Source organism: Rhinatrema bivittatum, chromosome 17, assembly GCF_901001135.1.
Source record: "Rhinatrema bivittatum chromosome 17, aRhiBiv1.1, whole genome shotgun sequence".
NCBI lineage: Eukaryota > Metazoa > Chordata > Amphibia > Gymnophiona > Rhinatrematidae > Rhinatrema > Rhinatrema bivittatum.
In genome coordinates, this window is record NC_042631.1 from 4,853,975 (window position 1) to 4,878,884 (window position 24,910).

General features: G+C 39.5%; 1 protein-coding gene across 6 annotated transcripts in view; it reads left to right on the top strand.

Moving 5' to 3' along the window:
• Positions 1–24,910, top strand: part of LRRC4C (leucine rich repeat containing 4C) — a 983,140-nt gene that overhangs the window by 813,267 nt on the left and 144,963 nt on the right. For 5 of the 6 annotated variants that reach the window (XM_029582724.1, XM_029582719.1, XM_029582722.1 and 2 more), the window contains one exon: positions 19,179–19,240. The exons of the other annotated variant lie outside the window; for it this stretch is intronic. The gene's annotated coding sequence lies outside the window, so the exon portion shown is untranslated. The remainder of the gene's footprint in view (positions 1–19,178; positions 19,241–24,910) is intronic. 6 annotated transcript variants of the gene reach the window in all.

Here is a 24,910-nt window from a genome sequence, read left to right on the forward strand (position 1 = left end):
AATTTTAATCGCTGTGTAGAGCTGTCAGTACCAGAGTCCAAGGCCTGGGAGCTAGGTATATATATATATATTTTTTTTATTAGAATAACTTTAATTTGAAAATCAGAAGCCTCACTTTTGCATCTGTATTGTTCTAACAAGGTTATTCATGATGCCAGGGTCCTTTGGTAGATGGGATCTCCAGAAGTGAATCCAGTTCTAAAATAACATTAGTGCTTAGTCACGTTCTGTATGTTTTCAGAATGAATGGAAAACAACATCAATACCCAGTAATGTAAATCTGACATTTGCTAAATAATTAAATTCTCTGAAAAAATGTGAGGGGTAAAATGCAAAGCCTTGAATTTAATTTCCAACTCTGATTGTAATTATGTTTGTTGTGGAGGATAATAGCAGTATAACGTAAACCAAATTGTTTTCTAGATTTAATGTAATACTTAAATACCTAATTCAGGTAACATGGAAGAAAGTAAGCCTTTATATCTTGTGAACAAAAGTCATTATAACTCCCTCTGCCATCTTGCATTGAGCTTTGTGTGCATTTATTTAAAAAAAAAAAAAATCATCACCGATCACTGCTGATAAGAGGGGATGAGGAAATATTCTGCTTTCTCTTCATACTTTGTCAGATTTGTTCCCTGTATATACACATGGCCATTGTGGCACTTCTAATCAAAGAGCTGTATTTCATAACTTATTTCTTATTTGTTTATGTATATTCTGCTTAAAGTCCATGTAGTTTGCTCAGATATATGTAGATAGGTACGTCTTCTCAAAAAGTTCTTAAAATTCAATGAATTTAGTTGACCAGCATGCCCATGTTGAATGCATGCAAATTTTGCTCACTTCTTCCTATTCTTTATTCAGAACCAGAGGTACATTTCAGATTCTGAGCTTATTTCTTTATAAATTGCCCATATTTACTCAAAGATGACACAACTACCAAAATCTGGTCCACTCATAGGCACTGGTACTTCGACAGCGGCTCCTCACTTTGATCACAGTTGCCGCTGATGGAGAGGTAATGTCTCTAATGGAAGTATCAACTCCTGTGGAATTGTTGCATGAAGATAAGTTCACTGCATTCAATGTATTGAAAATGCTGCAGGGAAAAATGGTCTTCATTGAATGATTTGGAGATGACTTTCATGGAGGAGTGAAAGACTTGCTTCTGCATTTTTATTGGTCTCGCCTTGTTGACATAGAGTATTAAGAGAAAAGAGACTGCAGTGTTAAAGATGGCCTTTGTTATGTTTCGTCAATTTTTTTTCTACGAAATTCTACTGGAACATAGGTGTTGTTTGGTCAAAAATGAGTGCCTGTTGGAGAATTGTGCACTTCTGAGTGTTTTCACACACACTGGAGCCTATGCATTTTGTGTCAGTGACTATTATACTTCCAGGTGAATTTTCGAAGGAGTTATGCATTCTATTGTAGCAATTTTCAAAAGGCATTTTCCTGCATTAAGTGCACTTAATCTATGGACAATTCCATGGCAGATATTGTAACAATTTTCAAAAGCCCACTTACATGGGTGAAGTGCATTTACACGTGTAAAACCCAGTTTTAAGTGTGTAAATGCTTTTGAAAATAAGAGCCTGAGTACATAGGAGCCCATGGAGTGTTATATTTCTTTTTGAGAGTGGGACACAAATGATTAATGAATTTCCTTATTCCTTCAGGAGTTACTGGATGATTTTGTAATATGATTTTCTCATATATCTCTTTTTTTCTCTCTCTCTGTATGTCTGGCGCTGTTGACAGTCAATATACTCTACAATTTAAATTATAGGATGCAATTTTCAAAGGGATTTCACCAGGTAAATATGATAAAAAGCCCTTTGAAAATACCTCCCCCCCATACCCCCAGTGTGGGTAAAAGTGGCAGTGCTGGAGGCAGATGCACGGATGTGCTCTGACAGTCTCAGCAAAGTTTGTGTGGGAAGTTTAATTTTAGTTGCCTGTAAACTCTGGCCCCACAGGGGAAGTAATTTTGAAAGGAAAACTTTGCGAGGAGCCTCCTATTTAAAATCAGCTTGCAAGACCCACCTGTGGGCTTGCAAGCTACATGGGGAGGAGTGGCTTTAAATTGCCCACCTGAGAAACAAAATTTATGGAAGATACTTTTGAACTAGGATGACCACAGGCAATTCCAAATTCCATTGATTTAAATGGGGCCTGCCAGAGTTGCCTTTATCTGTTTTCTGACTGCTCATTAGTGCTGGCAGGAAACCATTTTGTCTAACTTGCAGTATAGAAATCAGCGCCACGGATTGTACAGCACAGATTGCCACCATTGGAATGGAACAAAAGGAATTAATTCAAAGATAGCATTTGGATGCTATGAGTATTCATCTTTTCTACAGAAGACATTTCACAGTCCCAGCGATGGTATGCATCTACATATTATGTGCTCAGCCAGCAAAGGTTTCTCCTATTCCTTCCAGAAAGCCACCTCCTTGCCTTCTTCACTAAACTGTTGTGCCAGCATCTGTGATTCTCAGCCTGGCTTTCCAAGACATGAACAACAGCACAGGCAATGCGGCCACAAGTGGAACGTGACTTGTAGAAACACTTGGTGTTTCAGACGGGGCTGTCTTTTCTCCTCATTTGATCAATGTATTTAAAGACTGGACTTGGTCAGCACACACGAAGCTTGGCATCATATGGGCGTGAGAAACATTTTCTATTTCTCAGCAGCGTTAACCCTTGCCCTAGTGAGCATTTAAAAATGGATGGGAAGATCCAAGACCAATGAAAGTACAGCTGTGATCATAAATTTACATAACCCTCTGTCAGAGAGGGCTCCGGGGAGTAAGGGTGTCGGTCATCTGATGCGGAGGCTCTCTGTGTCCAGTAGGCTCCCTGGTGTGAAACGAGGCAGCTCCACCACGCTCCTCAAAAGAAGAAGAACACAAAAGGCTGAACTGGCTTTTGTCTGCTCACCGGGTCCCACAGTCCCCGGTGTAAAAGGGATAGCCCGGTTCCTTGCCCACTCCTGCAGGACTATTTGTCCACTTCAAAATGCACACAAACAACTACAGGATGGGGGAAAAGGTCCGGTCCAGGGTCACCTTATGAACTCCCAGGTACCCAGAACAACTCTCTCCCCTCTCTCCCCCATGATTTCTTACCAGCCAGAGGCTGTATAACATCTTTTCCTCAACCCCAGATTAACAAGGGAGAGCAAAGCTCATACACAAAGGTAGGCCCTCTAATGCCTGGGGTTATATAACAACGTCTTGGAATTGTTATTAGTGTTTGATTGTAATTAGTTGTGTATAAATAGTAAGCGTTTCTTAGCTCTTGAGAAACTCTTGTGCCTTTCATCCAGGGCTGCACTGGCTTTGGATATTAGTGAAGCATGGAGCAAGCAAAAGAGCTGTCAAAGGATCTGCAAGTGGTTCAACTTTATAAATCCAGGAAAAGGATATGAAAATGCCAATCAGTACTGTTCAAACTCTCTGATCAAGGAGTGGAAAAGCATGGGTTCTGTTAATACCAGAGACCAACATTGAACTTTATGGTCACAACCATAAACGCCATGTTTGGAGAGGAGTCAACGCCATCCCTCCCGTGAAGCACGGAGGCTGATCTCTGCTGGTTTGATGGTGCATGAGCTCCAGCAGCACAGGGAATTTAGTTAGAATTGGAGGAAAATATGCATTCATCAGTCAGGAAGCTACACATGGGATGCACTTAGACTTTCCAACGTGACAATGATCTGAAACATAAGGCCAAGGCCAAGTTGACCCTTCAGCGGCTACAGCAGAAGAAATGAAAGGATCTGGCATGCCCATCACAGTCTCCTGACTCAACATCATTGAGCCACTTTGGGGAGAACTCAAGCAATGCAGTTCATGCCAGATAACCAAAGAATTCACAGGAGCTTGGAGGCCTTTTGTCAAGAGGACTGACAGCTTTACCATGTGAGAAAATAAAGGGCATCCTTCACAGTTCTCACAAAAAACTGCACCGTCATTGATGCAAAAGGGGGCAATACACGATATTAAGAACTAAGGGTATGCAAACTTTTGAACAGGACCGTTTTATTTTTTCCTTTATTGCTTCGGTTTGTTTAATGATTGTGCTATTCTGTGATGCATAATAGTTAAATTTGAAAGACATTAAAAACAACAGACATATCTTGTCTGATCACTCATGTTTTCTTAAAATGCTACACATCTTATGAATTCTGCCAGGGGTATGTAAACTTTAGCACAACTGTATTTCTCCCTTTCCTCTCATACACTGCTTCCCCTCGTCTTCCCTACTTGTCCTGGCTTTCTTTCTCTCAGATGCATGTTGTGTTTTTTTTTAATGTAAATGTAATAATAAAGGAAGTAGCATTTCAGCAGTTTGAAAGACCCTTTAAAACATGGGGAACATGCTATTATCTTTATTCTTAAGATTCATTATTTTTGGTTTCAGAAGCTGGATGAAAACTTGCATGCCAGAGCTTAAAAAAAAAAAAGAAAGAACTAACATATACAAGAAAGGTAAAGTAACATGAAAGAGATAAAACAGAGCCTGTGCAAATAAGAAAATATGAAATGACCAGGGACTGTGAGTGGAAAGAGCAAGGAAAAGGAGTGTGTGAAAAGTGATGTGATTAGGTAATCAAATTGTCACATTCCATGCAGAGAAATGAAAGAAGGTCTCAAGGGAGCAGAACTCCAATTCTCCAATTAGTGGCTGAGCAGCCAAGCAGTGAAAGAAGAACTGAAAGTAGCCGAGAAAAAGAAGCAGAACACAGAGGCGTCAGGAGTGCAAGGAAAGAAGCCAGGGCAGTAAATGAATGCGAGTGGGCAGCATGTAGGATCAGAAATATAAGATGATGTGGGTTAACTGAACAAGAGGAACCTTTGTCGTGTAATTTGTTGTGTGTGCTGGGGGTGGCGGGGGAGTAGCGCAGTGAGAGAGAGAGAGTGGGTAGGATGCTCAGCGAATTCCAGCTGCTCCTCCCTAGGAAAGCAAAGCACCTTGAAATCCTTAGTGAAGGGAGATGGAGAAGCCTTTGCTTGGGTCTCTCTTGTCTGTAATGAACTGGACAGGATGGGTCCTGAAAGAGTCGCCTGCTCTTCGGGACTCACATCTTCTAATCCTGTTTTCTGGAGGTAGCAATTCTTGAAGCTATCGATCCCAAATGGGATTCCAGAATGAGAAACAGTTAAATGTCTTACCTCGTGGCACAGAGAGTGTCTCCTATTCGTGGACCGCAAAGCATTCATCCAGCAGTATGAAAAGCATTCCTCTGTTTCATTTGTCCTTATAATGCTCAGTGGGAACAGTTTTGAAATCTGAGGATCATAAAGCATGGTCTATTCAGATATTTTAGGTTGTGATCCAAATGACCTTTATTGGTTTTCAGTTCCCCCTCCCTCAAAAAACCCCTACACAACAAAATGTTTTGTTTCTTTTAATCAAACTGTTTTAATTTTATTTTTAAAAATATTGATATTACATCAAGATAAATAAATCAATATAGAAATACAAAAGACAATAATAATAATAATCCAAACACAAACAGCACAGCAAGAAAATCTTCATGCCAAAATTAAAGTCCATTATGGCATTTCTTATGTTTTTATGTTCAGAATAAAATGAAAAGAAAAAAAAAAACAAACACAAAAAAGCAAAGCATAAGAATTGCCTTATTGGGGCAGACTGAGAGTCCATCAAGGCCAGTATTCTGTTTCTGACAGTGACCAATTCAGATCACAAGTACCTGGCAGGATCCCAAAAGATTGATAGATTCCATGCTGCTTATCCCAGGGATAAGTAGTATCTTTCCCATCCCCAAGACCTTCTTAATAATGGTTTATGGACCTTTCCTCCAAGAACGTGTTCAAACCTTTTTTAAACCCAGCTACACTAACACCTTTCACCACATCCTCTGGTAATGAATTCCAGAGCTTAATTATACATTGAGTAAAAAAAATTTACTCTTATTTGTTTTAAATGTACCACTTAATAACTTCATTGCATGTCCCCTACTCTTTGTACTTTTTGAAAGAGTAAACAACTCATTAACTTTTACTCGTTCCTTTCCACTCATTATTTTATAGCCCTCTATCATATCTCCCCTTAACCATCTCTTCTTTGAAGAGTCCTAACCTCTTTAGCCTTTCTTCATAGGGGAATTGTTCCATCCTTTTTATCATTTTGGTCACCCTTACCTGTACCTTTTCTAATTCTGCTGTATCTTTCTTGAGATGTGGTGACCAGAGCTGCACACAATACTTAAGATGAGGTCGCACCATGGAGCAATATAGAGGCATTATGATATCCTCTGTTTTATTCTCCATTCCTTTTCTAATAATCCCTAGCAAATGAGATAATTATGGGTTATAGATTACATTCCATACTACATATTTTAACTTTCAGAAAAACTAGTCAGACTGAAGGTGTTTAAAGATTTTTAGAATGGCTTTTAATTGCTCTGGATTAAAAAAACAAACACACACAGCCCTCTAATCTAGAGCTTTGCATGTACACAGATGCCTGAAATAAACTAATGCCCCAATTTTCTAAACTAAAAATCTTTTTACATCCCTCTAGTATTCTGCAGGCTAAATCTGTAAAAATCCAAATTATTTTGGTTATAAATTTTTTTCCTTAAAAAAAATTTCAAAATCAAATTCCAGTCAGATTCTAATACAGATTTAGCAAGTAAAGTAACTGCCCCACAAGAGTTGCTTCAGAAAAGTCTTATTCATGTTAAAAAAACCAGATTAGCAGATTCGCTGCCCCCCCCCCCCCCCCCCCAGAAAGTCTTGCCTTTGGAAAAAGGCAGATAATCAATTTTTATCAATCACAATACAATATCAGGTTGCATCCATAATTCACTAGATCAGATCATGCTCCCTGGTTTGTAAATTTCCATCTTAATTTAGCTGAGATGAAAATAGGGAGGATAGTTTTAGAACAACTTAGGTTGTAAGGGCACTGGGGATAGCGATGAAGAGAGAGAACAATCTAATTTATTATGGGTTTCAAAGGCATTTACACTCTTAACATTGGGTTTAACACATGCAAATATACTTTATACATGCAAATGGTTTTTGAAACTTGCTATGAAGTTATGTTACATGTAAAGTGCACTTATATAGGAAAAGTCTATAGCATATATTATAGCAATTTTTAAAGCCCATTTATACAAGTAAAGTGCATTTACCTAGTTTAATGGGGCTGATTTAAAAAAATGTTTTTACATACTGATAAATGGATTGTGTGTGTAATTCTAGTTATTCGTCTAAGTGGGCTTTTGAAAATTGCTACAATATGACATTCAATTATCCATAGGATATTTATGTGAAAGTGCACTTTACGCGGATAAGTGGCTTTCCAGAATTGCTACAATAGTAATTACATTTTCACGGGTAGATTCTTTTGAAAATGACTCCATAAGTGTGTAAATGCTTTTGAAAATCAGGCTGAGAGGTGACAATTTTGAAAAGGGTTGGGGAGATTGCAGATCTGCCTATAGATCTGCAAGCTGATCTGAAAATGTAGGTCAGCAGAAACCATGAAGTACCCACAGCCTTTGCATCTTCTTTCCTACTGACCTAAAGTCTGAGCTGGATGGTGCCTATGGGGAGTTTCCCTTTCTCTCACTAATCCTACCCCTGCCCCTTTCCAGCATGGCTGACGGTACTCATGCTATGAAGCAAAGTGCATACTTTTGGCTGCATTGAAACAATGAGGGTGAGGGTGGGGCGGGACACAGTTTTTAAAGCTGCAGTCTTGCCAGGTGAAAGGTGATTAACAAAGCTAAAGTTTATACTGCTAAAATTATTTTGCCTTTCTGTTTAATATGGTCTTCCAGATAGGTTTCAGACTTTTGCAAAGAAAAGCTTTTGCTTCTATTGTTGGCAAAGTTTATTTGTGATATAGTATTTTGGGACACCTTTTCTTAAATTCCCACAAATGGTTCCTTGGTGGAACTTCAAAGTAACATGATTCATATCTAATTGCAACTGTGTATTCACTTCATGTCAGATCTTGTCCAAACAGAACCCTCGCGCACAGCTACTCAACCATCCTGATTAACATTCTTAAGGCTTCAATGAAACATTTTATATGTATTTAAAAATAAAGAACCTAGCATTTGAGTAATTAATTTTTGCGCTTGATTTTCCTAAAGCATAAAACTACTGAAGAAAGTTACGTATATGCATATTATTGTGGGTGTGCAAGAAAAAATGTTTTGTTTTGCTTTTTATATTCATGTGCTTTTTAATGTTTGTTTCATTTACTAAACCGAAATAAATAAGAGAAGAATAAAAAGAAACTTCTGGCCTCCCATCTGGGGCCCAAACAGCAAAACTGATGCCCACATCCCTGGACCTTCCCAATAAATTCCCCAAACCCACCAGAGGTCTCAAAGTAGATAGGAGGAAAAGCCGTTCCCTGCCCAGTCCTGGTTTGAAAATTGCGCCAGCATTAGGATGGACGGTGCACATGCGTCTGTTTTGAAAATTAAGGCTAAATAATTTTGCCCTGTATAGGGCCTGATTTTCAAATGCCTTTACATGCTCAAAACTGGGTTTACTTAATCCATGTAAGAAGGCTTTTGAAAATTGCTGTAATATATGCGATTGAATTGTCCGTAGGATATTCATGTGTAAACGCATTTTACGTGTGCAAATGGCTTTTGAAAATTGCTGAGATATATGCCATTGAATTGTCCGTAGGATATTCATGTGTAAACGCATTTTACGTGTGCAAATGGCTTTTGAAAATTGCTGAGATATATGCCATTGAATTGTCCATAGGATATTCATGTGTAAACGCACTTTACGTGTGTGAATGGCTTTTGAAAATTGCTGAGATATATGCCATTGAATTGTCCGTAGGATATTCATGTGTAAACACACTTTACGTGTGTAAATGGCTTTTGAAAATTGCTGTGATAGTATGTTACATTTACACCTGTTGCTGAATTAGACTGCTCTCTCTCTCATCATCCCTTTCTCTCTTTTGCTCTCCCCTGTGCCCTTGCACCCTAAGTTGGAGTACAGGACAGGCCGAATGGCACCATGAGTTCCAGGGGCGGATTCCCCATGACGACCGGCCCGGGGATTCGCCACCCCGGAGAAAGCACGTGGTCTGCCCAGCGCGGCTCTGTCACAGCCGCGCTGGGCAGACCACATGACTAGAGTGACCGGCCCACCAGGGGGTTGCCCGATCCCCCAATAGGCCAATGCGCCCCGATGAGTTCAGTGAGGGGGAGGTCGAGTGAAAGTCTCCCACTCTGCAGCTCAGCAATCCTAATCCTTCCTCTCCTTGGGCAACACCTAAATGCCATTTATACAAACTAATTTTTACTATTGCAAGCAATTTGATCCACGCCTTCTTCTCATCTAGCTAGTTGCAGTTAATAGCCTTACTGTAGCAATATTTTCATACATTTGTGAAGAAAACATTATAAATATTATTTTTCTATGTTGCCTACTTGATTTTTTTCTGCCAACACATAAGGATCATCATTTCTCCATTCTGTTAATTAATGTAGCAGGCATTAAATAATAGAAACATCTGCTACAGCAAACCTGCCATAGGCGTTTATTGTTCTCGCCGTAACACTGTCTCTCCAAGCCAAATAAAGTCCCTTTTTACCTAAATGAGTTACTTTTTAACAGCAATAATCACTTATATGCCCCAGGTGGGTTAAGGTCTTAAGGTGAATTAACAGTCACTTGACACTCTGATCAAGGATGATTCCTGCTCAAGGAAACCATTTTATTCCATTTTGTACTATGCCACTATAAATTTGACAAACTTGACAGATGTAGTTCAGCTGCTACAAGTATCTTGCAAATTGCATGATAAACCTAAAGTGGATAAAGTGGATGTCTTGTAAGTCACCAAGCTCCCACTGCAGTATTAGGGCTCAATAGTTAGTAAAAGATGAATTTTAAAAGTCAAGCGTGCGCCAAAACCGGGAGATACACAAGTCGGGCTGGCACGTGCCACGTGAATTTTAAAAGCCGCCTGGATATGGGCTTATCTCCCACTGCACGCAGGAATGAAAAGTTCCAAAAACCGGGCGGGAGTGTCAATGACTGGGTGGAGCATGGGCATTCCTGGATTTCAGCTTAAAATTAGCACGTGAATACAGATGCACGCCGGGGACCCCTACCACTTAACTTTAAAAAACAAAGATAAATGGACAGATTGGTGGGGGTTTAAGGGTCAGCACTAACAGGGGAGAAGGGAGGCTATTAAACTGGGGAGATTTGGAAGTCCTATCCTTTACCTGGGTGAACTGAGAAAACTGGTAGTGGTGTCAGTGCCTGGTCTATTAAAATGCCCGCACTTACAAAGTAGAAGCGGCACTTGCATGCATAGGCATGCGTCCACTTAAAATTGTCTGCACTTGTGTGTGTGGTCAAGCTATTTTATAACATGCATGCATATATGTGCATTATGTTATTAAAAAAAAACTGCATCCATGGGCATGTGCTGAGGAACTCGCACACGTGCGCTCATGCATCTGTTTAAAAGCTTTCGTCTAAGCTTCTTTCCATAGATACGAAATGGGAGCAAAGCCTTTAGTAAACCGAAGGCGACAGAGGGAATGGAAGCAGGTGCTACAGAACTCTTATACCAAAGAAAACATTACAGGGAGGGCAGAGATAGCAGAGGCGAAGGATTCTTTCTGAACTTAAAATTATCATCTAAAAATCTAAGGCATTTCAGTTCTACGACATTTATAACTTAAGACTGAGACCAAATGCTGGAATTTGTGATTGTACTGATGTGATTTTGTGCGGAACTGGAGTTGTTCTTCTCACTCCTGTGGGAATCAGTGGCAGAGCCTATTTCAATGAATGTTCCCAGTTTTCCCAGTCAAGAGGCTATTTAGAAGCAGAGTTCTTGAGTTTAAGGACAAAAGTCTGAAACAAAGTCATGACTTTGGTGGTTTTGATGGAATCCCAACAGTAGTGACACAAGTGCACAGAATATCTAGGCAGAACTTGACGCATGCTACCATGTTATTTGTTTCACAACTTGACTAGGTCTAAGCAGATGAAAAATCCAGCACAGCATAAATATTTCCAATATGCTGCTAATGTTTTTGCCTTCTTTGTTTTATTGATTTTGAGAAATTTGAAATTCAGTGAAAGTCAAATCATCAGAGACTTAAAGAGCATAAAATATCATATCCAGATGATACAAGAGAAAAAGATTTATAAACGAAGGGAACAGCATGATTCAACAAAGCATAAATATGCAGTATTTTAAATAGAAAAATTTCATGATGAAGAAGCTGGGATATGGAATTTGAGGATGGGAGACTCCAAGGAAAAGCTCACTGGGCTGTGGATGCCAGCAGAGGTGATGATGACCAGAACAGTGGACAAACTCATTCATGTTTGGGACAGAAGGTGGTGATGAGGGTAAGGGTGGAGGTTGATGACCAGGAATTGAACAGAGTCTGTAGTGATGCAGGGGCAACTGGACAGACTTGTTGAGCCGTGAGGGCCTTATCTGTTGGTGTAAACTCTTAATGGGCAGCTGCCATATCTGTGTGAACCCCTTCTCCACAGCAGTGCACAGATGCCATTGATAACATGGCACCAAGCCCACTCACTCCTCCCATCAGCGGGCAGAACACTACCCTCATTTGGCTCCCTTTTGTGATTTACTGGTCTTTGCGGGGGAGGGGGGAGGTGCCCCTCCCCCTGGGTCTGTGTGGATTTCCGATTATGAGAGGGGAAGAGCGTTGCATGTGTCCCAGACATGCCATGTGGTCAGGGCAGGGATTTATCTCACCTCCCTCTTCCAGGCCACATGAAAAGGCAACTTACATGGCTATACAGCAGTAATTCTGGATTCTGTCCTGGTTTGCTGCACAGCGCACCATGTAACACACGACTGGTTGCTCGTTTCCCACCGGTGTCTATTACCCCTTATACTGTAAGGGGTAATAGCTCATGGAAAATGTGCGGCCAACCCCCCTGAAACTAATCTCGCTCATCACTTGCAAATGCATGTTGATGAGCCTATTAGTCGCCCGGAATACAGAAAGTAAACGCCTGCCCAAGGGCAGGTGCTAAGTTCTAAGAGACATAAAAACATAAGAAATTGCCATGCTGGGTCAGACCAAGGGTCCATCAAGCCCAGCATCCTGTTTCCAACAGAGGCCAAAAACCAGGCCACAAGAACCTGGCAATTACCCAAACACTAAGAAGATCCCATGCTACTGATGCAATTAATAGCAGTGGCTATTCCCTAAGTAAACTTGATTAATAGCCGTTAATGGACTTCTCCTCCAAGAACTTATCCAAACCTTTTTTGAACCCACCTACACCTACACCTGCACTAACCACATCCTCTGGCAACAAATTCCAGAGCTTTATTGTGCGTGAGTGAAAAAGAAATTTCTCCGATTAGTCTTAAATGTGCTTCTTGCTAACTTCATGGAATGCCCCCTAGTCCTTCTATTATCCAAAAGTGTACATAACCGAGTCACATCTACTCGTTCAAGACCTCTCATGATCTTAAAGACCTCTATCATATCCCCCCTCCGCCGTCTCTTCTCCAAGCCGTCTCTTCCCTAAGTAAACTTGATTAACAGCAGTTAATGGACTTCTCCAAGAACTTATCCAAACCTTTTTTGAACCCAGCTACACTAACTGCACTAACCACATCCTCTGGCGTCAAATTCCAGAGTTTAATTGTGTGTTGAGTGAAAAAGAACTTTCTCCGATTAGTCTTAAATGTGCTACTTGCTAACTTCATGGAATGCCCCCTAGTCCTTCTATTATCCAAAAGTGTACATAACCAATTCACATCTACATGTTCAAGACTTCTCATGATTTTAAAGACCTCTATCATATCCCCCCTCAGTCGTCTTTTCTCCAAGCTGAACAGCCCTAACCTCTTCAGCCTTTCCTCATAGGGGAGCTGTTCCATCCTCTTTATCATTTTGGTTGCCCTTCTCTGTACCTTCTCCATTTCAACTATATCTTTTTTGAGATGCACAGACCCTGAAAAGTGTAGAGAGAAACAGAAAATGCTGCTTTTCTGTACATCCTCTGGAGCAGGAGAGGGACCTTGGGGTGATAGTGTCTAATGATATGAAGTCTGCGAAACAATGCGACAAGGCGATAGCAAAAGCCAGAAGAATGCTGGGCTGCATAGAGAGAGGAATATCGAGTAAGAAAAGGGAAGTGATTATTCCCTTGTACAGGTCCTTGGTGAGGCCTCACCTGGAGTACTGTGTTCAGTTCTGGAGACCGTATCTACAAAAAGACAAAGACAAGATGGAAGCGGTACAGAGAAGGGCGACCAGGAAGGTGGAGGATCTTCATCGCATGACGTACGAGGAGAGATTGAAGAATCTAAATATGTACACCCTGGAGGAAAGGAGGAGCAGAGGTGATATGATACAGACTTTCAGATACTTGAAAGGTTTTAATGATCCAAAGGCAACGACAAACCTTTACCATAAGAAAAAAATCAGCAGAACCAGGGGTCACGATTTGAAGCTCCAGGGAGGAAGATTCAGAACCAATGTCAGGAAGTATTTCTTCACGGAGAGGGTGGTGGATGCCTGGAATGCCCTTCCGGAGGAAGTGGTGAAGACCAGAACTGTGAAGGACTTCAAAGGGGCGTGGGATAAACACTGTGGATCCATAAAGTCAAGAGGCCGCCAATGAAGAGTGGGTGACTCGCCAGAATGATGGCTACTGCCTGGAGACAATACCCTTAGTCAATAAACATACACATGGTTACTGTGACTCCAACATCACTCTAAGATTCAACAGCATGAGGAAATGTGGAAAAAAGGATTTGCACTCACAATGACGGGAGTAGCTGGCTTGTTACGGCGGTTACTACCCCAAACCAAATATCCAGATTACTACCTCCACCTTCCTCTATTCCTGATGCCTTTCAACTAGCTTGATCACTCCATTCTTATACTTCACTTTCAATGCATATCCAGCATAGTTCTCTGCTTCAACAGCAGGGGAAAAGAAAAACTGTTACTTCACACATCCAGCAGAGCTCTCTGCTTAAACGGCAGGGGAGAAGAAAAAAGGGTTCGCACTCACAAAGCGGGGAGTAGCTGGCTTGTTACGGCGGTTACTACCCCAAACCAAATGTACCTGATACTTCACTCTCGACGCATATCCAGCATGGCTCTCTACTTCAACGGCATCGGAGAAAGACTGATACATCACGAATTTCCAGCATAGCTCTCTGCTTCAACGGCAGGGGAAAAGAAAAACTGATACTTCACGCATATCCAGCATAACTTCAACGGCAGGGGAGAAGAAAAAAGGATTCACACTCACAAAGCGGGGAGTAGCTGGCTTGTCACGGCGGTTACTACCCCAAACCAAATGTGCCTGATACTTCACTTTCGATGCATATCCAGCATAGCTCTCTGCTTCAACAGCAGGGGAGAAGATAAACAACCAATAAGGGCTGTATAACATAATCTGGGTAAAAACAAATAAGCATGGGTGTAGCTTGCTTATTGCGGCGGTTACTACTCCTACTACCTCTAACTAATCAAGCTAGATATTTCACTTGGATGCAGCTCCTCCACCGCTCTCTACATTAATGGCGGGGGTGGAAGGGAATTAGAACCAAGAGCTAAGAGAAACAGATAAGTATGGGAGAAGAAATGAGGGAAGCTTGCTGGGCAGACTGGATGGGCCATTTGGTCTTCTTCTGCCGTCATTTCTATGTTTCTATGTTTCTATGTTAATATCCTAGCGATATTAGGTCGAAGGAACACAAAATAAAATAAATAAATAAATCTTCCTGCTGCTTGGCAGGTTAGAAAACCACTCAGTTTTGCCGGCATCCATTTTCCAAACCTGTGGCTGTCAGCAGGTTCAAAAAATGACGCCGGTAAAATTGAGGGTCAGATGTCGGACCCGCTGACAGCCATCCCTAATGTTAATAAGGAGGCACTAGGGATGCATTATTGTCTCTAGCGCCTCCTTATTAGCACATGGCCACATTTAAATAGGGAATCACGCACCCAGGAGAGGTGCTGTGTTTTAATTATTTTCATTGTATTTATCCCAAACACAGTCACTTTCAGCAATACCTTTACCTCCACTGTAAAGTCACTCTATGGAGTGAATTTTCAAAGAGTTACACACATAAAAGTAGAAGGGGAGTGGCACGAGGGGTCTCCGGAGACCCCTGAGTTACTATGTTTTCCGGAAACCGGTGCATACAATTTGCAAACAGTGCAAAAGTAGAAAATAAACACCAAATGTTGTGGGGGGTTTTTCCATCATTTAGTTTAGAAAATGATTTGAAATGACAGGCATTGTCTTTGTCAATTCAAATGATAGCACATCCCTACAAATATCAGGGGGAACATCACAGACTCTATATCTTTCGGATCACAACATTTTTAAAATGCATTTTTCACAGTTCATCAAAACTAGAACATCAGAGCCATCAAAGATTTGAAATCCTCCTGAAAGCAAGATAGCTCTTCAGTCGGACCTCAGTGGTGATCCCCACCTGAAGGTCAATTAGGGTCCATTTCTTTTAGGGATATTTTTTTGGTTGGGGGGACACCACAAAGGTTTACGTTCCCTCTAGCTATCTTGTCACATCAATGCATAGTCCAGAACAGGGAAGGGAAAGATGTGAGGGAAACTTTCCTGACTCTGTCATTCATGAATCACACCTGAGCGGGTTGGTTGTGAATCACTGCTAATGTTCCTACCATTTCCAGCTTTGCATTGCATTATCTGATAAGTAATTGTGCATGATAATCTTAATCTCATGCCTCTGTAAAGTGGTAGCCGGCGCCATTTAATTACATGGCTGTGACTAACCATCAACCAGTCAGACTGCTCAATTTCCAAATTCCATTTTATAACCCACAGTTTCATTTCCTGATAATGAATATATGACTAACCTCCAGAAGCTGGAAACTGTGAACAGGGTTTTGCCAAAAAGGAGATGAATTGCTTTCTATGATGAAGCTGGAAAGTGGGAGAAAGAATAGCAGCATTTATGAGAGAACAGTTAAATGTGTGCTTTTTTCCCGCAGTCCCATCTCTGCTCATTTGGTTGGGAATTGAAGTGCAGCGTAATCTGCTGAATTAAGTTGAGGGCTAAATGAAGCAATTAATTCCATTTTCTGCGAGACAATAAAAGGTGCTGGCAGGAATACAGAGTATCTGGAGAGTGACCTCTTCTGCAATTCAAATGTGACAGGATGAGGTGCTACTGTGGAACATAGCCCTGCCTTTTTGCTCCTTTTCTGTAATGTTTTCCTAATGGTTCCTCCCATTCTGTGCGGAAGGCAAAATGTTCATGAAAATTGGACCCAGTGTGTTTTACAGCATGAAGTGCCAGCTTCTTACAGCTTCTGTAATTAGGTAGGACGAGAGGCTGTTTCTGGTACCTCAGGAGAGCTCCTAGGACCTTCAGGCTCTGTGGTTACTAACTGGCCTTTTGAAAGCTTATGCGCATTAAATAATTTCATTCTGTTTTATTCAATTCATATTAGGGGAATTTTTGACCCAAATTTCATTTTGGGGGTTGGCGGTTGTTTTATCACACCGATTTGTTTCAGAAAATAAAACACACTATTTGCAAATAACGCACACCATTTCAAATAGTGCATGCTGTTTGCAAACAGTGTATGCTATTTTTCAAAATGAATAAAGTGTAAAAATGTTTTTTTGGAGGCACCATACATTCATTTCAGGTAAAACAAACCAAAACAAAACTGTGCTGGTTTAGTTCAGATTACCTATTTGTTATTAACGATTGCACATCCCTATAATGCAATCTTTCTGTGTCTCAGATTATTCTACTGTGATTGGGTAATAATATGACCAGCCTGTCCAATATTTTAAAGGGAGCCACAGTTTTCAGTTTGATGGAAGCCAACATTTACTGTTCATTCAGCATCCATTGATTTGTTAATAGTGCTGTCTTAGTGCAGAAGTAACACACAGAGGTCCATATTCAGCAAGCAGATGGATGATCCAAGTAACTTTATCCAGCTATTCAGTGAATAAGTCTTCAGCTGAATATACCTGGATTAAGTATTCTGGATAACTTTAGGAAACATTTTTGCTGATCAGACTTATCCACCTAACTTCATTTGTCCAGCACTGAATATCAAAATGACTGGATAAAGTTTAATAGCACCCTGGGAATACCTCTAGCCCACACAAAATGTACCCACTCAGCAGAGGTAATTTTAAACACCAGTTATTAGTCTGGCTAAATCCCAAAGTTAGCTGGACAAATAATTTGAATATTGGCCTCTATGGGACATGAATGCTAAATTCCTTCATTGTCTCACACAAGAGTTTAACACGTTAACAGTGCTTTTAACACACATTAACTAGCTTGTATATCATTAATGCAAAATCTATGATAATGAAGCAATGAGATAAAAAGTATGTCAAAGAACACATTACCTATTAACACAGCAAAAAATAACATTAAAACTCACAAAATGTAATACAGATCCATTAATGCAAAACACTTAACTACACCTAAGGGAGGTGTAATTTTGTGCATTAATGTCCATGTTAACACATGCCTCATTTGCATCTCATTAACATCAGCCATGGATATGCACATTAAACACTGTGTTAACAAGTGTTAATGACCAACGTTAATGCAGTTTAGTACATGGACCCCCTAAAATTAGTATGGTATCACCACCTCTAAACGGAGAATACAGAAACATTGAATTGGCAACTCCTAAAATACACAGTTACCAGTATTTTACAGATGTATTTCATCCCTCATAAATGCCTTCAAAACATGTTAGCATGTGTAAAAATAACAACTAGATTGTTCATTAAGGAAGATTAAAAGATTCAAAATTATTTTGAAAGATAAGTTCGCTATATGAAATGTAATCATGTTCATTTTTTCTGCAGGGTTTTTTTGTCTTTCAAAATGTTTATCACATTAAAGTGGATGCAGCTTATAATAGCTTTTTGCCTTATAAGTCTGCTCCCTGGTCTCAAGGAGGCTCTTAAAAGAATCAGTTTCTATACTGTAATTTTTATTGGACCTTTGGATAATGAAAATATCTGGTGAGAAAATAAATTTTAGCTCTCCTAGGAGGACATTGTTGTTTGATAATTGGCATCAGCTACAATGGATTGTTGAGTGCCATGAAATATTGAATGGCCATAGCATGAGCTTCATACTTCAATTTCAATATCCTTAGGAGCTGGTAAAATGTGAATTATAAATAAATAGTTTGAACCAGTTTTGTACAGAAAGGTAATCAAATTAGTACCAGGATGAAACGAATGAATACCGAAGCCATTGTCAAGGTTTCAGATCTTGTTATTGTCCACACAGGTTCTCCCCTGCCAGTTCACTTTAACCACAGGGTGAGTAATTTTCAAAGCCACTTACCCAGACAAGTAATAACTTACCTAGGTAAATGGGCTGCAGGAAAATCACCCTCCCTCAATCCATCTAAACGTACTGCGCAGTCTTCCCTAACATGCATTGTATTTAGCTGGATTGTGAAGACACACTGTGTGAGGCATGCTTAGGTTGTGGAAGCAATAGACCTAAGCACATTATTTTCCATTGAAATTTCATTCTCTCAAAAAAAAACAAAACAGGTGCAAAATCTGTTGGCACTTTATTCCCATGGACAGTTTTTAAAGGGAAAATAAATGCTAAGGTTATAAAATACTAGTGTTCTGCTCACAGCCATATACGCGTGGATATGCCACCACAAGCATTTGTTTTGTAAGTTATCCTCTAGACATTTCTGGCTAGTTTACAAATGATATTCAGTAGCAGGCTATGCTGCTGAATATCCCCAATGAAGTTGCTAGTTAGCCAGATAAGTCTTATTTGCCTAACTTTAGACCTGCTATTAAGCAGGTCTAACTTATCCAGTTTAAAAAAATGGATAAGCTTGAATATCACTACTTATTCAGCTATGTAGGAGCTGGGTACGTAGCTCCTGCCTGGAACAGCCATATCTCACTCACCACATATCTGATCCCATGCAGTGGCCGCCACTTAGCCGGCTACGAAGCACTGAATATTGGCTACCACATATCTAATTTCAGCTGAAATTTCACTGAGCCTTAATTGTCTAAAATGGAGGCACTTGGGTTTCGCTCAGTTACTGCCTGTCTTTGTTAGGAGCACTTCTTTTCTAACACCCCTTTCTTTTTCAATAGTCATACTGTTTGAAGTCTGGTAATGAAGATGGATGAATCATTATCTCAAACCTGAACTGATGGTGGGTGCCATTATCTTCTTTTAAGATTTGTATTCTCCCATAAAAGTTGCTTTATGTGCATGCCATCGGCAGTGTCCTGCCACACGGACAGAGCAGTGAAATGATACTGTATTTATTACTACACCCTCAAACAGACCCTGACACCCCCCCTCCAACATTAATACTGCACCATCACAACAAACCTCCTCCATCTTATTCTGCACCCCTCCCCTCATCACCACCAGTGCCACTCAAGAATATTCATTTACCGTTTGACTTACAGTTTGCAGTATCCAATGCATTCCAACCCCGTTGGAAATGAATAAAGTGATTGGTAAACTGTAGAAATAAGTAGTACTGGTAATAAACTAAGATTTATGAAATGCTTGGATGCATTTTTGAGCTGCTTCCATCTGACCTAATAGTGTGGCTGAGTTATATTCAGACTGAAACAGGGTTAATTAAACCTTGAGATTGTAAGATTCTCTACGTAGAATTAGCTATTATTTTCAGAATGCTTAATGAGCATCTCTGGGGTCCAGAATTAGTCCTGTTTATGGGGGAAGCCATTTTTTTAAATTCATGCTTGGTATTCATTTTAAATCCAAGAGAAATGCAGGTAGATATTGTCTATAACTTACTGGCTAAAGTAAAATGTGATGGCAAATTAATCAGAAAAGATGCTGAATGGAAATAGGAAGCACATAAAAAACATATTTTACAGAGTTGTCTAGTACATATGCAAAAGACAAGCAAATAGAGGAAGGTGTTACGGGAGATTTTAACATATTTGATATGAATTGGAAATCCCATCTGTGAGAATGGATAGGAGTAGAGAGATTCTGCAAGGCAATATCTTCAGGCGAATGATGAAGGAAGCCACCAGGGAAGCAACAGATTTGGATCCAGGTGCTCAAGAACGGAGAAAGTATTTCCAAGGTCCAGGAATGAAATAGGCAACAACATGAACACCAGTGATCGTCAGATGGTAGGGATTGATATAACAGTCAAGGCAAAGAGGAGGTCACTTGAAAGTCTAAGTCCTGGATTTCAAAAATGTCATCTTTGCCAGAAGAGGGAGGTAGTTTAAGGAGTAGCTGGCTGAGTGGGAAGATGTAGATGCTAATTTTGTATGTCGCTCAGAGTATTTTTGAATATCGGATCACTCATAAACTTAAATAAGCAAGCTAAAGGAGCTATAGAAAATGTAACTATGTTTAGAAAGTAAGAAAAAATGAGACCAAGATGCTTTTCAAAAGAGGTGGTTGAACAAGTAAAGGCAAAATACATTAACTTTCAGAACATACAAGAAAGAAGAGCAAAGGGAAGAGTATCTCATAAAGCTGAAAGGCGAGAAAGAGTTAGAATGGAAAAGGTACAATAGCCAAAGAGGTCAAGAGAGATAAGATGATGTTTTTAGGTGTGTTTGTGACCGCAAGAAGGGCAGACGTAGGACTGTAAGAGGAAAAGGAGAAATGTGTGGAAGGGGACAGGCTGATAACCTGTTGGGAGCAGCGTACACTGTGCTTTCATGTCCTTTTTCATTTTAAAAGCATACAACAAAATGCCAGCAGCCTCAGGGCCAGGAAGCACCATTTTTAAATGCTGACCAGGTAGGGCAGGAGTGCCTGGGTAAGATAAGGTGGATCTTGGGGGGGGGGGGCTTCAGTTTTTAAATTTTGGGGTGCAGTCAGTGGGGTTCTTTTGGCAGAGGGAAGGAGTCCTCTCCTCTTCAGTTTAGTAGTATTTTTATTTGATTAGTTTATATCTGTGCACCCAGATCCTCCGCCGTGTAAGTTTACTTCTGCTAGTAAGTTAAAAACAAAAATAAAGAGCCATTTCTCAGAGGTTTAAAGGGTCTGGTGTAATTGGGGCGGGGGGTGTAGACTATCACACCAGAGAGGTGTGGAGGATCTAGCTGTTAACTGGGCAGCCAACTGTTGGACAAACTGGTGAAACTGGCAATGGTGTGGACGTGCGTCCTTTTTAAAATTCCCCGATTTATGAGGTAGATGCAGGATTTATGTGCATAGGCGTGTGCGCATGGTCAGGCTATTTTATAACATGCACTCATATACGCGAATAAGTTATAAAATGGCTGCATAGCTGGGTGCGCACCAATGCATAAGCACCAAAGAACACCAACGCACTGGTTTGAAAGTTACTGTTCCTACGTATGTAATTGGGCTTTTGAAAATTGCTACAATATATGCCATTGAATTGTCCTTTGGATTTACGCCTAAATGCAATTTAAAGCATGTAAATTGACTTTTAAAAATTGCTACAATTCTATGCATAACTCCTTTGAAAATGACCTCCAACATTGTCTATAGTTTCATTGAAAAAGAAATTAAATTTTGAGACTATTCAAGATGTGAGTGCTATGGTCTCAAGCTAATAGACGTTGATAATTTTATATTTGTCTCTTCTAAGTTAAACTTAGTCTATGCTCACACAATGGCTGTGCAATCTTCCATTTGGACTTTTAAATATCCATCTAATTATGCATCTATTGCTGATACATTTAATTTTAACATGCAAGCTTCTGTTTCTGTGTTTAACAAAAACTTGGCTCAAGGAAGGAGATTGTCCCAAGCCTAGCCTCCTGGTTTTACCTTCTTTTACAAGTATAAATCTAGAAGATCAGGTGGTGGAGTTAATATTATCTTTCAAGATTTAATTAGGACAAAGAATTAGTAATTACTGATTGTACATATAGTAATGCTTTATTATTAAATTAGATCCAGCTGCTAACTGTAATCTTGTTATAATCCATCAAATATTTCAAAACTTTCATTATAGGAAACACTACAACTCATCATTGACTCTGTGATCAATTGTGATTCTCATTTAGTTTTTGGTGATTTTAATATTTATTAGGATAAAGCTATAAGAAGTCAAGATAATAGGTTTATGACAGCAATATTTGATTTGAGTTTAGAACAATGGGTATTAGAGCCCACTTGTAAAGCAGGGCATGTACTAGATAGATCTTGTCTGTTGTGTTAAGGCCTTTTTCCTGGTCTAATCCTTGGTTGATTACTTTCTTGTTGAAACTTAAATTGGAAATTAGCCCTAGGTTCAAACTGGTTGAATTTTATTGGAAATATCAGTATGTTAACTGGGAAATGTTTTTATCAGAAGGAAATACATTTCCAGAATATTATACTACACTTTCAATTGATGTACAGATTGATACTTGGAACAGTATACTTTCTTAAGCATTCATTCAATAGTATAATTCCATAGAAAGAGAAAAACCAAGCAAGCCATGCCTGGTATCACGCAGGTTTGAATATATTTAGACAACAAGCTCATCATACAGAGCATAACTCAATTGAGAACAAAATGATTTGTGAAGCTAAAATTGATCAGTATCAATGTAATCAAGCAGGCCAAGAGAGAATATTTTACACGGAAATTGTGTTTGGTCAAAAATAGACATACAATTGTTTAAGCTAGTTACTCAATTTTCTATCAAATGAAGTGAGGATATAGCTATAAAGAGTATTCATACGGCTGCTATGTTTGCATCTTTTTGTGAAGATAAAGTTGACCAGATAAGGTGTTTCCTTAAGATTCATGTGATCAACTTTTGAATAGCATCGGCTCTAGAAGTTTGTCTGGTAGAGGATTTTAGTGACTTAGTCCTTACTAGTAAATTTTCTAATGTTAAGGAATTCACTGGTAGGAATGCATAAGTTATTAAAATTAATGAATTCTAGTTCATTAACTAGAGATCCTATGCCTATAAAATAAACAAAAAAAACCCCAAAACATATAATTTGAATTAGCCGAATATATGACATATATTAGCCGAATATATGACATATATTAGCCGAATATATGAATTCTAGTTTATCTCAGGCTCCCCCCCACCTTTATTAAAAGAAGTGAAGATATGTCCCTTAGTTAAAAAGAGTTCCTTTGACCCTTTAGATATAAAGTCTTATCAGCCTTTTTCTAATCTTTCCTTTATTGAAAAGGTAATTGAAAAAGCTGTGTTTATCAGATTCAGAACTTTCTGGAGAAAACTAATGTATACCATTCAAGGCAGTCAGGTTTTTGCTCTGGTCATAGTACTAAAACAGCACTCACAGCATTATTGAATAAAATTAGAGTGAGACGGAATGATGTTTGGTAGTATTTATTGATATGAGTGCTGCATTGGATTTAGTAGATCATGGAAATGAAGAAATGAGTGCATGGGAGTAACTTGCTGGGGTGGCGGTTACTACTCTTCACTCAGGGAAGGCAAACTCCAGTCCTCGAGGGCCGCAAACAGGCAAGGTTATCAGGATATCCACATTGAATATGCATGAGAAAGGTCTGCATGCACTGCCTCCATTGGATGCAAATCTTTCTCATGCATGCTCATTGTGGATATCCTGAAAACCTGGCTTGTTTGCGACTCTCGAGGACTGCAGTTCGCCATCCCTGCCTTAACCAATAAGTCTTCATACTGTTGATGCATCATCATTATTGCTCTCTGCTTTTATGGCAAGAGGAAAAGGGGAATTAGATTCAGGCAGCAACCAACAAGGACATTAGATTTTATGGTCTGGGAAAACACATAAGCATGGGGTTAGCTTGCTGGTATGGTGGTTACTACCCTTAACCTATAAGCCTGATACTTTGAATACAACTCCAACATTGCTCTCTGCTTCAACAGCAAGAGGTAACGGGGAATTGGGCTCAGACAACAGCCAACAAGGGCCCTGACTTTGATGGTTTGGGAAACTAAGTAAGGGGGTGACCTGTATGGCACAGCAAATGCTACCATAAGCTTGCTGGGCAGACTGGATGGACTGTTTGGTCCCTTTTTCCCATCATTTTCTATGTTTCTTTCAATCAATAATAAGGAGGCTGAAGGAAGTTGGTTTTACAGATGTCATTTTGACATGCTTTACTTCTTATCTAATTGTTGTACTTTTCAAGTTTGTTGGGATACTGATTTGTCAAAAGTGAAAAATCTTATTTATGGGGTTTCTCAAGGATCTGTATTTGCACTGCTATTATTTAATCTCTTCTTGCACCTTTAGTGACCAAAGTTTGAAATTTAGTACTTTCTTTTATGCAGGTGACATTTTTCATATCAATCACCACTTTTGTGGAATCCATTACTGTATGATATTTGATTAAAATCTAATTATTCAAAATTCTGCAAGATTGTAAAGGTTTGGCTTTTTGATCAAACTTTTGATTGATTTATTGTTTTTATTCACTTAACTATATTTGATTATTGTTTAATCTAATTTTAATTTGTTTATATTTAGGTTTTAATTTGTACTGTAAATTGCTTTGATTTATTTGAAAAGTGGTATATACATTTTATTAAACTAAATTAAAACTAAACTAAAAAATCTACTTTACTATAAATATACTTCCTACAGTTTCTTGTTTGTCATGTACCATATGTTTGCCTTGACTAGATTGTAATCTTCTTGGAGCAGGAGCTGTCTCTTTTATGCTTCTGTACAGCTCTGCACATATCTAACATAAGAACATAAGAAATTGCCATGCTGGGTCAGACCAAGGGTCCATCAAGCCCAGCATCCTGTTTCTAACAGAGGCCAAACTAGGCCACAAGAACCTGGCAAGTACCCAAACACTAAGAATATCCCATGCTACTGATGCAATTAATAGCAGTGGCTATTCCCTAAGTAAACTTGATTAATAGCCGTTAATGGA